Raw genomic sequence first — 18,084 nt, forward strand, 5'->3', positions numbered from 1 at the left:
GAGGCAGAAGTTTTCCAATATCCTTTCACTTGACATAGAAATCATTACTGGTCCTCATGGGAGAGATGAGACAAAATACATTTGCAATGACTACAAAGGGATTTTTTTTTATTGAAGCCCTGTCAGCGTTCTGAAAGTTGAGAAAGGGCCAGCTAATGAAAGAGACAAAATACAGGACTATGTAGCACTTTAAAGACTAACAAGATGGTTTATTAGATGATGAGCTTAATAAACCATCTTGTTAGTCTTTAAAGTGCTACATAGTCCTGTATTTTGTTTCAGCTACACCAGACTAACACGGCTACATCTCTATCACTATCCTAATGAAAGAGGTCACTTATGAGCAATTTAGGCTGGAGAAGCCTGATTGTAGGTTGAAGCTGGGTGTGTGCTGGGCTAAAATAAAGACAGGAAGCTTGCAACAGAAATGGCTGCAAAGAGGAAGTCTGTAGTCCCTCCTCTGTGCATTAGACAGGGAAGTGGCAGAACCCAGGGAGCCTGGCCCTGAGAGAAGAGCTGTATCCTAACACAGGGCTGTAGGTTACAGAGTCTCTAACATTCTCCTTAGCTCTCTGCATTTTGGGTTAATTAATCCAATGAACCAGTTCCTCAGATGGTGTATATTGCTGTAGGTAGTTCCACTGAAAGTGATAGAGCTTTGCAGGTTTACATGAGCTGAGGACCTGGTCCAACATGTTGTGCTGACTGATTACATTACACTTCAGTCAGTTTAATAAAGATGGTTAAGCCTCTGAATGGGGGCCTTTAGTGTGAATAGTATAGAAAACTGGAATCTAGTAGGTGCAGAAAAGAGAATACTGAATTTCATGTGACATAAAATGAATGATTTGTTATGGGTCATGTGAGTGGTTCATTTATTTTGAGTCTCTGGAGAATGACTTGCTATAGTTCTCATTTTTGTTTCTATTTCAATCCATTTCCACTCTTTCCCAGCCCAGGGATGAATTTCTACCTCCTTGTCTAGGTGCATCACTTACTCTTTCTATTGTTTGTTTTTTCTGGATCCAAATCCTGCTTCACACTGGGACTTCTATGAGATCCTTAGCTGAAGACATTCACGAAGAGCCACTCTAATTCATGAAGGGTTTTTCCATTTTTAGAACAGTGGCCTTGCCCATTCATGCTACACTACTTTAAAAACAAACCCTCTCTTTTCCCACATAAGATTTATTTCTTTTCACTTCCACTGAACTAAAATTTTCCCTTCTCTATATTTCAGTTTGCTTTTCCATGGAGGAAGCTAGTTACTATTTCACTTTATCAAAAAAAGATAGGTTGTAGACTTCTGTTATAATATGGACATGTTCATTCAAGTGAAGCCATTTTTAATTTGTCATGTAAGACAGGTCAAATGGGAGAGGTAAAATGTTAATTATAAGAAAGACTTAAAACTTGGAATAAGTTTTAACTTCTGTCAGCTACATGATGGAGGATTATTCCATATTAAAGGGAGGGCGAGCAGTGTTATTTTAAAAATCTGAACCTACCTCTGAAGTGGATCATTTTCTACTGAAAATAGCAGCAGCAGCTTTGTAAGAAGAAAGTTGTCACTAAAGCCAATTACTCTCGGTATAGATTCTGGGTGAAGAAAAATAAGTTTTTTAAAAAACAGTGGGTTCTAATAAAGATCACTGTTAAAAAAAAAGGAAAGCTAGCTGTTCTAGAGCTCAGTAGCAGGGGAACCCAGCACTTTAGTATGTTTACATATAATTATTGTTATTTTTACAACATGAAAAATGTGTTATGTATTTAGCACAACAAATAGACATAGGGAAAACTTGGTCTCATTGAAATTAATGGGCATTTTGTTAATATTTTAATGGCACTATTAAACCTATGGCTTTTTCCCCCAAAGATTTTCAAATTCCATTTTAGATACAACTTCATAACTGAAGGAATGAAAAAAAGAAATTGAAGAGTAGAGAAAGAAGAGCTCTCTGCTATTCAGTGTAGAGGTATGAACATTTTGATTACTCAATTAAAATTACATGACCACTGTGAGAATATTCCTTAGTTATGCTGAGGGTTGGGTGGTAGTTACATGCAGGAGTAGGAAGCATAATCCTCTTGGATTCATAGCTGAGAGTATCCAGAAAGTAGAGAAAATTCCCGCGCAGGGCTTGTGGAAAACTCACAATTAGTCCCCTAATTAATAGATGGTGTTATATATAGAACAAAGTATTTATAAATGGGTTTGTAATGAGAAATGGATAGAACAGAAAAGATTGCAGCTATCTGAAGACTCTAAACACCAAGGGGTGAGATGACATTATTAAAGGTGCAACTAGGGATTAAAGGCGAGTTGAAGAATAGAAAAATGTGAGTGGCATACAATGAAGACAACTTTCTTCTACAAATTTCACTGAAATAGGCCTTTGCATTCCTTAAAAAGCACAGATTTTTTAGTCTATCCAGTTTTCTCTGAGTGTTCCTTCACAGAGATGTTGCAAACCATAAGTACATTATGAGGGCAGAATTTCACCTTGTACAAACATCCTGGATCTGCTTAGTCAAGGCTATTGAACAATGACTAGAATGACCAACATTTATTTTGGCAGCTGAAATGGCTTGCTACATATGTCATTCATCTCCCAGAAAGCCGCAAACTACAAAATTGAGACAATGTATAAAAGAAGTGATATGGGCAAGCCTACTCTCCTTGCAGAATTTTATTAGCAAAACAACACTATTAATGATTTTCCACCTGGTTCTAACTCTGTGTGGGTAAAGAAAGTCACTTCACCTGCCTCTGGTTGGGATCACTTTCCCTCCCAAAAGCCCATAGTTGGGAAGCACAGAAATCTACCTGGGAAGTAGCCCTGAAGGCAGAGACTAAAACAGATGTCTTGCCTTGGAAACTCATTGGTGAAGCAGAGAATATTAGGTTAGGCAGCTGCTTGTTTCTTGGGATGTTTACACTGCAATTAGATACCTGTAGCTGGCCTGTACCAGCTGATGTAGTCTTGGGCTCACAGGTTGCTTAATGCCAATTCTTTTTCAGAATATGATCTGAAGAAATGGGTCTGGCCCACAAAAGCTCATCACCTAATAAACTATCTTGTTAGTTTTTAAAGTGCTACATATTTTTTCTTTTGTTTTTCCAAGATCAAACTAACATGGCTATCTCTCTATTATTATTCTGGTTGCTTAATTGTGATGTATGTGTGCAGGATGGAGCCCAACCTCTGGTACCTTCCCTCCTCTCATGGCCCTAGGACCCACGTTCCAGCCCAAGCAAGAATGTCTACACTGCAATTAAAGGGCCCTGTGAGCCTGAGTCAGCTGGCACTGGCCTGTCTAGGGTTTTTAATTGCATTGTAGAAATGACATGGTCTCCTCTTTGGAAGATGTATTTCCAGAGCAGTGATTTGTATGGTGGCTGGCAAACTAAATGCATATTGATGCACATAATGGCCAGTCTGATTGTCACATGTGGCTTGTTAAATACTATATGGCTGATATTTGGGCTATTTTGCCCAATTTGATATTCTGCTAATCCATCCCTAGCGTATGTTTTTAGAGTGGATGAGAGTACTAACAAGGCCAGGGATGAGTGTTAGTTCAATATCTTATTGCAGGGCTGACCCTTATTAAGAGTTAGGAGCAAGAAAGTTAAAGGTGACCAGCCTTTCAGAAACAGTAAGTACGAGGGAGGTTGTTAAGACTTTGTTTGTGTAGGGCTAATTCTTGATCCCACTGAAGCTGATACTCCTGATCTTGAAAGTGATCAGATTTACCTCTATCTAGTGACGTTGAGGCTGATTGCCTTAATTAAATTAGTGATTGTCACTGCATGTGACTTTTCTTTAGAAGTAAGATTTTCTCAATTATAGGAATTTTACTTTTTTCCCCCACAAATTTCACAATTGTTGAACACTGAATCTCAAACCCCAGAATGACTTAGGAAGTTCAAATTGATATAGGCATATTGGGCATCTTGTGGCTCTAAAAAGGCCTTTTGCTTTGCTCAATCCCCAATGCTGCATCCATCATTAGAGCACTTTCAGTAAATCACAAGTACTTTTTTTAAAAAAAGGTTAATTCTGAAGGCACATTAAACACCTTTATAAAGGTACAATTAGATCCCTTTCATGTCCAACTGGAATGCTCTGTGATTTGTTTAATCATGAATTCTTTGAGAATTGATGGAGTAGTTAAAAATTTAAATAATTAATCATTATAATTAATAATTATTGGTAGTACCCTCTGCATTCTGCAAGGCAGTCACAGCACAGTTTGTGGGAGCTTATGAGGGAGATTTTGGGATCCTCAATGTAGGTGCCAAACTTTTTTAACAGGTAACATAAGAATTAATCAGTAATTACAGTCCTCAGCGCTTTGTTTACAAAGGACTGCACAAATATTAAGTAACTGAACTTTCTGAATTGTGGGGCAGGGATTTTAACTTTGCTTCACAATTAGAAAACTGAAGCAGTGAAAAATTATGTGACTTAGTAAAGGTACACAGGGAATCAACTCCAGAATTGGCACAAATTCAGAAGTTTCCCATTCCGAGTGTCCTGCCAATCCAGAGAATGTGTGGAGATTACAGTTTCAGAGCTGATGTTTAAAGCCAATATTTCTTCTAATTCTATCTCTCAACTTCGAGAAATGCATTGAATGGTAGGCTGTATAATACTAGTTTTAGTCTAAATTTGGTGCAGAGTTCCCTCAGATAACTCTTAATGCACCTCAACCATGTCCTGAAGCCGTGTAACATTCTTCTCTAAGGAATGTGTATACTCTAGAGTATATTTTCATTTCCCCTTACCACAAACAAACAAATGTCGGTTTCCCCCTAACCTTTATTTTCTCCCATTGTGACGGGGAATCCGACCCTGCACTCGACCCCGGCACAGGGAAGGGCAGCCAGCCCCCCGGGAGGGGGAGACAAGAGCCGGGAAACCTCTTCCCACAGCCGGGGTTGGGAAACGCCGTCTGCCGCTGCGCGGAAGTGGCGGAGGGTAGCAGGCAACCCGGCGGGCAGGAGGACCCCGGAGCCGGGGGAGTGAGGCAGGCCTGGCGGAAGCCGGCAATCCCCGCTGGGCGGGGAGTTTAAAAGGCGGCCTATGGAGGCCAGAAGGGGGGGGACAGGAGACCGGGAGCACGGGCCGGGGCGGTCGGCCGGCGGGCAGTTCCCCTTCCCCCTGCAGGAGTTGGCGGCACCGAGGCCACGAGACGACCCGAGCGGGGCCGGAGGCCAGGAACGGGGCGAGAGGCCGACAGGGACGGACGAGCCGTGACCGGGATGTAGGCCAGAGCCAGTGGCCGCTGAGATCGGGGTGGACGGCAAGCCAGAGGCAAGGCACGGCCGCCTGGAGGACTTACCCCGTGGGACGTGGGAGGACAAGAGCCGGTGGGCTCGGACTTGGGGTAGGAAGGGACTTCTGGGGGGAGGTACGACCCCGGCCCCAGGAGCCCGACACCAGCCCCCCGAGCTGGAACAGGTGACACCCATGAATAGTCAGTTGAAAACAATGCTACCAGCTAAATTAGTCAGAACTTTACATCTGTCTTGCTTGTCTACGCTAAACTCCTCCTCATTTTTTTCTCAACTTAATCCAGCCACTGGGCTGCCATATCCTGATTTAACATCTGAAATAGGAAAGATAGTAGTTTCCCACTGGTACATGACCTGTGATCAGAACTACAAATAAAGCTTTTGAAAACTTAGGTGGGAAGGAAATATAGACTGACACAAAGCAAATCATTGCATGTGGGTCATATGATGGTGACCTTCCATACCAGCTTCAAACTTGATTGAGGAGGTGTTTGAGTAAGGGAGGACAGTATTGCCTAATGAAAACTGCTAATTTTCTTTCTGTTGGTGCCACCCACTGTCAGGGAGCTGTGCTCATGAAACACAGAACCTTTCAAAGGTTTGGTTCAATGATTCTTGAGGCCTGTGCTCCATTGAGCTGGGTGCCCAGCTGAATCAAACAGTCTGCACAGCTCCTGGCTCTAGTTTTGAAAGAGTTGGCCACCACTAATGAAATGACATAAAAGACAGCATAGCTAACCTTTTATTTTTCTACCTTGGATTGAGTTCTATTTAGCAACGGCAAGAAATTTCTATCAGGTTCCCTCCATACGGTCCTTTCAGGACTCCCATAAAGGAATGAATACAAGAGCAGAGCCTTTACCCATTCAGTTTTCAGCTCTGTTAGCTTTCAATACCAGAAATGTATTTAAAACTGGATAAGGTTTGTTAACTCTAATATAGCACTGTCACTCATCCTGATCCAAAAGACTAGAACTATATATGTGACAGGATTTGCAATTCAAATTAAACCATTTTGTTTGTTGAAAACAGTATGCTGTGGAGAAAAAAAGATTGTATAAAGGATCATATAAACCCACAGCAATAATATTATAGCATCTCTGATCATGACACTATAGTTTAGATTGTGCAAGCCATTTAATTTATAATCCTTTTCTCTCCTCCCCTCCCTTAACCTGAAAGGTTTCCAGCTTTCTGGTTCTTCAGCCTAAAAATTTCACTCAAGTTAAAACTTGGAGGACTGTATAAGATCTTAGACAAAAAGCATATTTGTTGTAGGGTGAAATTCTGCAGACTACTCCATAGTCTGTATCAAATAGTTGTTTTTGGAAAACATGAACAGAACTATGGTAATTTTCTTCAGGAAAGAGGTGGTTGCATATGCATGATCACAGTCCTGGAGTTCTGAACGATTTAGCTTTATAAGGAATTTGCCAACTTAGCATGCATGCATAATGTAAGGGATTGGAAGGTGGGAGTTCAAAGTATTCGAAAAATCTGTCAGCACATATTTACATATTGTGATAATTACATTGGCCCCATGTCTATGATATCAAGTTAATGATCGAGGGCCTGGTCCCCACTTTGTGGAGGTAATTAATGGAACAGTTCTGATGTTATCTCTGAGTGCAATTAATGATTACTAAAGGGGAGCTTTTCAAAGAGACACCTTAGACGTTAGTCCATTCCATGCTTTTCCGCCCACTGGGCTACCCACAACTAGGAGTTAATTACCCTCTAAGCTTTTGAAGAATCTCCCCTTATTGAAGTAGTACCCCAAAGGTCTAACTAGCCACTTGGTAATCAATGTTCCTTGCCTGTAAGCAGGTAGTGAATACACATTTCAATCGATTTCCCCTAGATAAAACTGTGGGTTCACAATAATTCTGATAATTCCATCTGCAAAATATGGGGTGCTAACAAAGCCCAAATGCCAATTCTAGCAGTAAGGCTAAGTTACAAATAGTTCTTAACTGGCATTTATCATTGTACGTATAATAACTGATTTGCATGGAACAAAACTGTTCCCTGAACCAGCCCTTCTCAACTTTCCACAAAGAGATGTTTCATTTGAAATCAGAGTTATAAAAAGAGAAAGTCAGAGCTTCTTCTATGGGAAGTATATTTGCAGTCTTCCCAAAATATTGTTTCCTTGTGGTGAAAGACTTAGCAAAACCTAGAGGCTATGTCTACATTGTGCAAGAAGATATGTAAATGAGGTGTGGCGAGGAATATCACCACGCCTCATTTGCATACTTAATGAGCCACCATTTTTGCGCAAGAAACAGCAGTGTAGACTGAAATAAGCGGCAGAACGGCTCTTGCGCAAGAGGGGGCTATTGCACAAAATGGCGTCTCATTAAGTACGCAAATGAGGCACTGCGATATTCATCACCATGCCTCATTTTCAAAAAAGCAAACAGAATTTTAGGAATCATTAAGAACGGGATAGAGAATAAGACAGAGGATATTTTATTGCCTCAGTATAAATCCATGGTACGCCCACATCTTGAAAAATGCATACAAATGTAGTCAACTCATCTCAAAAAAGATATTTTGACATTGGAAACAGTTCAGAAAAGGTCAACAAAATGTATAGGGGTTTGGAACAGGTGCCATATGAAGAGAAATTAAAAAGACAGGGATTTTCCATCTTAGAAAAAAGGACACTAAGGGGGGATATTATAGAGGTCTATAATTTCATGACAGATATGGAGAAAGTGAATTAAAAAAGTTATTTACTTGTTCCCATAATATAAGAACTAGGGATTACCAAAGGGGGTGGGCGCGCAATGCATTCTGAGCAGTGCTGAGGGATGACTTCCTCGGCCCTGCCCTTTCCACCCAAGGCCTAACCCCTTCTGTGACTATGGAGCTGAGCCCCACCCCTTTGCTCAGGGGCCCAGCAAGTCCATTGCCCCCCCAACCCCGCTGCCAAGTGTGCAAGGTATACAGCTTAAAATGGTGATGGGCAACCTTGTCCGCCAATATGTATGTGTTTTAAAAGATAATAATTGGCTTCCTCTACCAGCTGGTCTTGGACTATGGCTAGGCTTTCTTTCAGCTGGCTTTTGTGCTATGTTTTAAAATAGTGAATTCCTGCCTGTCCCCACATCCTAACTAGAAGTGCTTAAGGGTGTGAGATATGTTATCTTATAGAGCAATGCTGAACACCTAATTTAAATGGATGGGATCACACACAAGTACAGATCTACTAGCCTTTCCTGAACTGTATCCAGGCAAATGCTTATTTCTGAGCAGAAGTGAGGTAGAGTAGACCTGTCACAAATATAGCCCTCCCCTCCCCATTACACCGTGGGCAGCTTCTGAGCCTCCACTGTGTGTTGCTGAGCAATGGTGCTCAGCAATTCTAAACCTCTCCTCCCATTGTTCACCACCTTGCAAGGTCAAGTTCATGACGAATAAGATCTACAGGACGTCTGGATTCCATCTAAAAATGCAAAACTTGCACATACCCTTAAATAGATGAGCGATCCCACATGGCTCAGAGGATGTTGCTTCAAGCACTTATTCCTACAGGGCCAGACATCTTTTATCTATAAATACCTATTCAGCATAGTAAATCAGTTGTAAATATAAACATGATTTACCATTTTGAATAAATCTTGGCTTTTGTGAGACGCACTACTGAAACAGTGTGTACGAGAATTCCACTCTAACTATAGGAAAATACCTCTATCTAGCATATGACCCAGCAGCTGTTTTTAGGAGTTCCCTTGACACTGGGCTGCTTTCATCCTTCAAAATTTATTTTAAATGGTAAATCAAATATGCAGTCATATTGCAAATGTCAATGTAATCTTTCAAATTTTTGCTTTTGGCATATACTTGCAGAATTACCAATTCTTAAAACTGGCAAAATGCCAACCTTTGCTTATTTCTTTATAAAAGGTGGATTTCTTTGGTGTAATTTTAATGTAAATTAATAGAGTACTTCTATGACTATATTGTCTGAGAGACTGACTATTTCAGAAGAGTTGGGCATGGGCCATTTATCTCTGGGCAACTGCTTTAAATCCAGCTGTGGTTAGTAATGGCCAAAAGTATTTGACCATTTGTCAACTTTTTGATGACCTTTACAATACTGTTGCTGACCTACTAGCAATCCTGATCTCACATACATGAGTATAAATAAGAAGAAACCACAGAAAACAATGGAGCTACACCGATTTCAGGCCACTGCATTACAAGTGTGGATAATTTCAACAAAAAGGCCAAGAAATAAGAGTGTGGAGACTGAATTCCGAACTTACCCTTAGGAATGGTTCTTTCAAATCATAGTTGAGGAGCATTGGGTGGGAGACATATGGAGGATTTCAATTGCACTTTAGGACCATAGCTGTTCAGTGGATAGTTATATAACTTCAATTTCCATTCATGTGACTCTGTCACCTTTTTCTAAAAATAATAGAATATGTTTGCTTAGCATAGGTTTAGAGTTAGAATATCTGGTTACTTTAAAAATATAGAATGAAAGCATAATTAAGGAACCTTTTTCTACTAATCACACAAGAAAATAACATTGAGAAAAATATCTCTTCTTCTCTCTTAAATTTCCTGATAGTTTAAACCTATGAAAATAAGGTAAACTAATTTAACTGCACAATTCAATTTAATCTGCTGATTAAAATCATGTAGAGACAAATAGATATAAATGAAGCCTGGCAGCTGCTGAAAGAACATGACAGACAAAGGACACAACCCTGTTAACATATGAGTAACTTTATGCATGTGAGTATTTCAACTGACCTGTAGGAGACTATTCGTGCATAAAAAGTTGCTCATATTTGCATCTCATTTAACACACATTTTCTGATACTCCTCCCATAATCGTCCCTGTTCATTGCAAGGAGACTTATGATGGGGTCAGACTGGCCACCTGATATGACTAATTCATTGACTTCGGAATACTCTCCTGCTTCTCCTTAGAAAAGACTGTGGTGATTGGTGGTGTTGAGGTATGACTGTGCGTTTAGAAAGAAACAAAAGGCTTAAGTTAAGGAAAACCATCGTCAGTTCCTTCTTCCACAGCTCAGTGTAGAGAAGATGCACACCAGCAGACATAAACCATGTTTTTGTTCCCAGAACTAAAGTAACTTTAATAAACAGTTATATTTTGGAACAGCCTTGAGGAAATAGACATGCAAATAGGGAGAACAAGCATCCTATTTGTCTTCACAGCTCTATTCTATTGATAATTATTATATGCAGCACAAAGAAACAGGCTTTACCAATGCAAGAAAGAGTGCTAATATGGAGACATAATTTCTTTGGTTAGAGTTCATCAGAGTGTTTATTTTGTCCGTGCTGTAACATTATTGTTCTCTGTCTATATGAAATACATTTTTCTCTGGTATCCGTGGTACATGGAATAGAAGAGAAAGTTGTAGAAAATGTCAGGACAAAAACACAAAGTAGAACACTGAAGGTTAAAAGTTAATGAAAATGTAAAATATGGTCAAAATCAGAATGATATTATCTGAGCTTCTATGAAATTTTCTGACAGCAATGAGACAGTTACTTCATGCTGTTGACCATGTAAACTGAATTTAATTTAAAAAATCATCACACACAAAAGTTAAATGAGAAAAAAAGATAATAGAGGAAGTTTTCAATGTCTGTTTATTTTTAAAAAGCAGAGTTTTTTCTGCTGATGATTATTTTCTTTTCTGAGCCTATAACATGCACCAAGGCAAATTTTCTATGCTGGACAGTCTCGATAGTTATATGTTTTCTCTCTCTCTCTCTCTCTCTCTCTCTCTCTCTCTATCTCTCTTCTCCTCCTCCCCCCACAGGGTCTTTGCATATGCACTGCCCAGCAGGTTATTTCAGCTAAAGAACTGATATGATATAGGGCTATTTAATTTGAAGGGTCATATAACAAGTTTGCCATCCATGCAGTTTTGTTATTATGTGTAAGGAAAGTTTTGACAAATGAAATTGTCCATCCACCACTGAAAATTCAAATGTCTAAAAACTATAAGGAGAAATCGTATGGGCTCAGCTGCAAAACTGGCCATCCAAAGCAAATAACAGAGACTTGGCTGTATACCATGTTCTTCGACCTCAACCAAGACATTAACAGAAAGAAAGGTTTATTATTCCTTTACATTCCTTTATGGAAAGGTGCTGTATTATTTAATAGAAGATTGTAACCTTTCTGCATGATTTTTGAACATCCTATAACATTGAATAAAGGTTTGTCTGCCTGTCCTAGAATTCTAGAAGATGATTTTAAAAACAGAGACAAGTGTTTGGTTGTGATAATTCTGTAGATTTTCACAGGAATTACTTTATATCCCTAATAAGTGTCTTAATAATATCAGATTCTAATGATCTTTACATACGCGTTTAGCGAAATCTTGACTCTATTGATGTCAATGGCAAAACTTCACTGACTTCAACCATTACCTTATTTGTTGTTATTTATCTGTAAATGATTTTTATATTTCCTGTAGCGAAGACTACATAACCTATTCATTGTGTGAGATCTGTGTCAGGAGGACAAAATGCTGATCTCAGCTACATCAGTGCAACTGCAACATGGAGTGACTCCAGTATAATGGGAGCAGTTTTTGGCCCATATCATTAGATTATGGCTGGTTGGGTATTCGTTTTTTGTAGCATAGAATGGGTGATAAACAATGCATTGTGTGTCCACATGAAGGCAGATCTATCTAGGTATTTCTATAATGTATAGCTCCATTGTATTTGAACACCTGATAATTTTTTTGCTATGTGACACAACAAAGGAGTGGGGGATGAACATTTTTTTCCTGATTTTTGTCCAAATTTGATTTGACACATATTTGATCAGCTCTACTGATGACCAGGACATATCATTCCTATTTATTGCACTCAACACTGCTTGATCATTCATACAACTGATTAAAACATTACATACTATATCCTGTTCTGGCTTTTAGAGCAAGAGCTTACAGTAGAGGTGTGTGTGTGTGTGCGCGTGTACTGTGATGGGTTATATAAATGCCACACTGAAGAATAAGGGGATAAAGAACTGCTCTGGTGTCAGTCAGTCTCATCCTACCACACTTGCCACACTTGTATAGGCTGGAGGATGAGTTTAAAAGGAGAGCAGACCAGCTCACTTGCAGACCAAAGAAAAGAACAGACCTTCATCTTCTGAGGAAGGTATTGACTGAAGGAAAGATCTTCCCAGATGACTGCTGTCCGAAAGCCACTCTGTAAAGGAAGGAAAGTCCAGATTCTGACACACCCTGAAAGGAAGTCATTCCCTATTTCCTATAAATTCAGTTTATTTGCGGGAATGCCTTTTGGTCCTGGAGTTCCCCAGAAGGAGAGCGATTTAAACTGACCTGGCCAGAGAGACAAGTCTCAGGATGAGGCAGGCTGCTGGAGAGAGGGAGTAGTCTTTAGCAGGGGATGTTTAATGAGGAAAAAGCTGCCTGCCATAGCCAGCAACAAGGAGGTACCAATGGTGCATACAGTGATGCTCTGAGACAACAGTGTCATTCTGGATGATGTACACATTTTCAGGAGTATGATCATTTTCATGAAAAAAGGCATTTTTTTACTTTTCACTGTTTGTGTACATACTGCTTAGAAACACAATTTTGTTTGATGACATTGAGAATCTGGCAGGTTTTTTGTTTGTTTGTTTGTTTATCTGCAGCTAGTAGATATAGTCTGAAAAATGTTTATCCTTAATTCAGAACTTGCAATTGACATTTAATTTTGTAACTAAGGAGACTACTGTAGGTAAGACGTACAAATTTGAGGGGTGAATTTGGTTACATTTTTTACATTTAACATTAAAATACATTAAAATACTGATGAATAAGGGCAACATGGCCAAATTTGTAAACTAAAACAGCACTTCATTGGTTCCCAGTCCCTTATTGTTTCTAATGGTATGTCTTAAATAGCCTATCAAGTGGCAAGAGACAGAGATTTCATTAGGTGGGCTAGCACAACACGTTGTGTGAGTTTATATCCTCTTGGGTTGTTTTAACTGAAGTCTGAAATGCTGTTGGAAACTGATTTTGGGAAAATAGTGCACAATAAAAATCAAACCCTTGCTGTGGTTTACAGATCACTGCCCAAGGACAAACAGCTGGCTCTCTGCATATCCCTGGAAGAGCTTTGCACCACTCAGGAATCATCCGGACAGACAGGCCACTAAGCTCCAGTCTCCTTGGACTGTTATGGGATTGGTCAAAGACAATTTTCCCATCAGACTCCCCAAAGCAGCAGAGCTTCCAAAAAGGAAGTTCTCCCTGTTCTAATCTCCAACAAGAGGCAAACCATTCTTTTGCAGTTCTATTCAGGAGAGAGGAATGCTAATGCATGATTAATTCACTGAACAGCTTGCAATGAAAAATGCCCAAACTCATCTCGTCACTACTCTTCACAGGCAGCAACTCCTGTATCTTTGCAAGGCTGCTCTATACAGCAGTGAATTTGGAGCTTCACCGCTGGAACAGGAAACCTTTCAGTTCTGGCCTCTACTGCTTACTCTGTCAGTTTGTTCCAAGCTACACTTGAGCTGGGTCAAGCTGTTGTGCAGACAGTCTTCTTTTGCAAGCCAGGTAATACTCCATGCCTGGAAACAGCTTTAAAACTTTTTATTGTTTTCTACACTTGCAATGCAGCACAAGGGGAAAATGTGTGCAAAACAGGATGCCACATACTCTAAACATGATTCTGTGCCTCCATGGTCCCCCTCTTTTTTTAAAGTCAAGCATGATAGGTGCAGCTTGTGGGTCTGAAAGAAGTTAACATGGTGAGTGAGCCTCAGAAGAGCTTTTATAAAAGTTCAAGAGACGAAAGACCAGTCAGTAGAGTTACTGTAGATTTATACCTGTGTAACTGAGAGTGAAATCTGTCTTGTAAGCTACCTCAAACAAGTCCTTGGAAATTGGATGCTAGTCTTCACACTGATGGCTAGATGTTCTGGTGAAGAGCCAGTGGCAGGGAAGGAAAAATCATCTTTGGAGGTGTTGGGTTAAGTTCTCTGCTCAATTGCCTGCTGCCCCTTTATATTTGAAGCATTTTTCTGTCTTGCTGTACCCTTCACTAAGTAATATAAAAGAAAGTAGGCAATGTATCAGTTTAGAATCTGCTTGAATTGCCAAGTAAGGCACCTTTTCACTGTATATTTTATTTTTAAAATAAATTATTTAACTTCTGTGCACTTGTCGTCAATATGTAGGACTGATCAGTTCCATCTTTCAAAGGTTAGATACCAAGTGGCCTCCTCTGTCAAAAGAACAGGGTTGGAGATTGACCTTAACATTTTGGGGAAATAATTAGGGCAACAAAAACATGAGAGAAGATGAAAGCAGTATTTAGCTACCACCTAGCTATAATAGCTGTCTGGCACCAGTCAGGGAGCATGAAGCACTTGTACGTGCTAAAACTAAAAAATAAAGCAGTAAATCAACTTATCACTTACATCCTTTAATTCCTTTTTGACTTAGGCTTACCATTTGACAAATACATACTATGTCCTAGCCCAACAAATTATTCTGCGCAGCAGGGCCCCACTGAAGTGAATGGAGCTCTGTGTAGGCCTGCTCACGGGGAGTAACTTGCAAGATCAAGGCCCCATATAAAGTTTTTTAGCTTCTGCAAATGAATAATCCTTCTCATACAAGCTACTGACTTAATTTCTCTATTTCACTTTAGCAGCCCTTTATCCTGGCTCTGTGAGATACCCGTGCAGTATTGTGTTCATAGCGCCAAATAAAATCCCTTCTATTCCATCTTTCTACATCTTGCAGACTGCAGTCAGGGAGGGAAGGGGGAAAACTGAAGTAAAATGTGTAACAGTGGTTTTTATTTAAAAAATGTCAGAGTCTTCTGAGCTGGTCATGTTGTGTTGGTATTTTTGGCTGTATACTGAGTATTGTGTGTCTACATATACTACACTGCAAAACACAATGCAGTCATAAGCAAATAGCTCTATCAGTGCTTTCTGCATGTTGGTCAATGAATTATTTCAATACTTATATTCGTTATTTTATTTTCTCTTGTTGTTTTGGGGAAGTGGGATTAACTAAAATAGACCTGTGTTTTGGATGTTGTATTCTGACTGATTCTTCACACAGCATTAGTGATGTAACAATGACACCGAAAGCCCCGTGATCTATTCTGGATGCCTGATTCTAGCATTGACATGTTGTCTGACTTTGGGGAAGTTACTTTACATATCTGCATAACTCAGTTTTCCCCACAGTAAAATCCTTGAAGTCTAATGTTTGAAAATTTTAAAGATTCTACAGAAATGCTAAGTATTATGCTAGCCTTTTAGTTCTTATTTTCTAAACACATTGTACTAAGATTTAATTTCAGTTCACAAGCTACAAAAAGCAACTTTGTCATTGTAATTTTTGATCTTTTCTCCCATGGTGGCACAGTCTCCTCCTTCCTGCTTGCTCTCATGGCTTCCTAGTAATGACAATGCAGTGAGGGAACTCAACACCATGAAAACTTGCCAGAACACCAGAGAGATAGGCATAAGCTCTACACCGAAACAAGATCATCAGCATGGCTGTGGGTGTCCTAGATCAGGTAACTCAGTCTTGTGGCTCCTGGCATGTGGAATTATACATTTAGGGTATGTCTAGACTACATAGCTCCGTCGACGGAGCCATGTAAACTAGTTTACCCGGCATAGACAAAGAAGTGGGAATTTAAATAATCCCCCCTTCGTTAAAATAAACAGTCACTGCACTGTATGGATGATCAGCTGATCCGGCACAGTGCGGCAGTGTAGACGCGGATCTGTCGGCTGGGGAAGCCTTTGCTGACCGATCCTGTAAGCCTCGTTTCACAAGGAGCCATGTAGTCTAGACATACCCCTAGAGTATAAACATTTAGGCTCAGGCTGGGGCCTAGTCTCTCTGACCCCACAAAAGAGGATGGCCCCAGAGCCTGAGCTCCAGCCAAGGCTCAAATGTCTACACTGCATTTTTCTTTGTCCTACAAGCCCAAGTTTGGGCTCTGAGACTTAGTGCCATGGGTTTCATTACCACAGTACAGACATATCCCATGAGTTTTGAAGTAGCAACACAACCAATCAGGAACTCATTTGGCTCCTGGTGCAGTCAGATGGAAATTCAGTGAGGTTTGCTGTGTCCAATAAACTCTCATCATTACCATGCTTCCTGATTGGACAGAAGAACCAGAAGGTAATCTATTAAGCCTAGTAGCAACAGCAGCACAGTACCTGCTCAATGTCTGCTACCATAGCACCAGAGTTGCTTCTTGTACCATTTCTCAGTCCAGCCCACTCCTTTTCCAGATTCAGCCCAGGTATCTACCTCCCTCTGAACCTTCTGGCTCTGACTGCTGGCTTGCATCCCACTTACCACTCTGGTTCTATTCTATTCTCATTTGTGGCTGGGACCACTGATTTTTGTTTCCTGACCACAGCACTGGTTCTGCTGCATGGCACTTCTCTAGCCATTAGGTATAACTCTTATTCCAACCATTGTCATACCCCCTGCATCCTGGTAAAGTGATAATGAGTGGCATAATGTTTCAAATAAGCTATCTGACAACTCCTTTTTTTTTTGCGAACAGCCACTCTCCTAATTCCTTTTAGCTGCAAGCTGAAACACAAGTGTCAGATTTGTGCAGCTGTTAGACGTGTATATGTTTCGGCCATCACCTCTGAAACATGCCACGTGACTTTAACAGGACTAGGATGGTAAGAATGTGGTGTACATAAAATGCAGGACTTCTTTTATTTTTTCATTTCTTTCCTTTTATGTGCCCTGCTTATGGTTCCATTTCTTTATTCCTCTTCTTGCTATGGCATTATTGCCAAAGACTAATGGAATAATACTTTGCCCAACCCATAGAGATTCATTTTTAGGGTAAGTTCCTCAAGTTTAGTTGCCATTGAACCATCCATTTTACTGGAAGTGATGGGTCACGTTACTCATTTTCCAGAGGAGGAGGGGAGGTATTAGTGGTACACTTGTGTAGTTAAACAGGTTGGCAATTTCTGTCCTGGTCCACTTCTTATTAAAACTTAGAGCTGTAGCCCCTGCTTTCTGGTTTTATTCTGCCTTCCAATCTTTTACTGCCTGAATCTGGAGAGCAGGCTGTAAAACATTAAATATGGGAAAGCTGGGAAATGTAACACATTATAAATGTATGAAGGTAGGAGATCAAAAATGTGTGGACATAAAGGTTTTATTTCTTTACATAAGGTTTAAATGAAGACTCTGCAGTATAAATCTCTACTTTCAAAGTGATCACTATTCAGAGGGAAGAAAGGTAAGACTGATTATTATGAGGTATAACATTGCACTTTAAGGGAACATCATAGAAACACAAAAGTCATGCGTGCAAATAAGTACACAAAACAAAGCAAAAAAGAATGATTGGGAAAAAATTAAAACCAAAATACACTCTAAGGGTATGTCTACACTACCCCGCTAGTTCGAACTAGCGGGGTAATGTAGGCATACCACAATTGCAAATGAAGCCCAGGATTTGAATTTCCCGGGCTTCATTTGCATAAGCGGGGCTCCGCCATTTTTAAATCCCCGCTCGTTCGAACCCCGTGCCACGCGGCTACACGCAGCATGAACTAGGTAGTTCGAACAAGGCTTCCTACCGTTACTCCTCGAGGAAGCCTAGTTTGAACTACCTAGTTCGTGCCGCGTGTAGCCGCGCGGCACGGGGTTCGAACAAGCGGGGATTTAAAAATGGCAGCGCCCCGCTTATGCAAATGAAGCCCGGGAAATTGAAATCCCGGGCTTCAT

At 40.2% G+C, this 18,084-nt stretch overlaps 1 long non-coding RNA gene across 1 annotated transcript in view; it reads left to right on the forward strand.

Annotated features, from left to right (window-relative positions):
• Positions 1-15,781, forward strand: part of LOC112547230 (uncharacterized) — a 112,081-nt gene extending 96,300 nt beyond the window's left edge. Inside the window, exons 2-3 of the long non-coding RNA XR_016349468.1 lie at positions 13,397-13,893; positions 15,724-15,781. This is a non-coding gene — a long non-coding RNA (uncharacterized LOC112547230). The remainder of the gene's footprint in view (positions 1-13,396; positions 13,894-15,723) is intronic.
• Positions 15,782-18,084: the final 2,303 nt, after the last annotated feature.

The sequence above is a fragment of the Pelodiscus sinensis genome, chromosome 4, assembly GCF_052426305.1.
Source record: "Pelodiscus sinensis isolate ZL-2025 chromosome 4, ASM5242630v1, whole genome shotgun sequence".
Taxonomy (NCBI): domain Eukaryota; kingdom Metazoa; phylum Chordata; order Testudines; family Trionychidae; genus Pelodiscus; species Pelodiscus sinensis.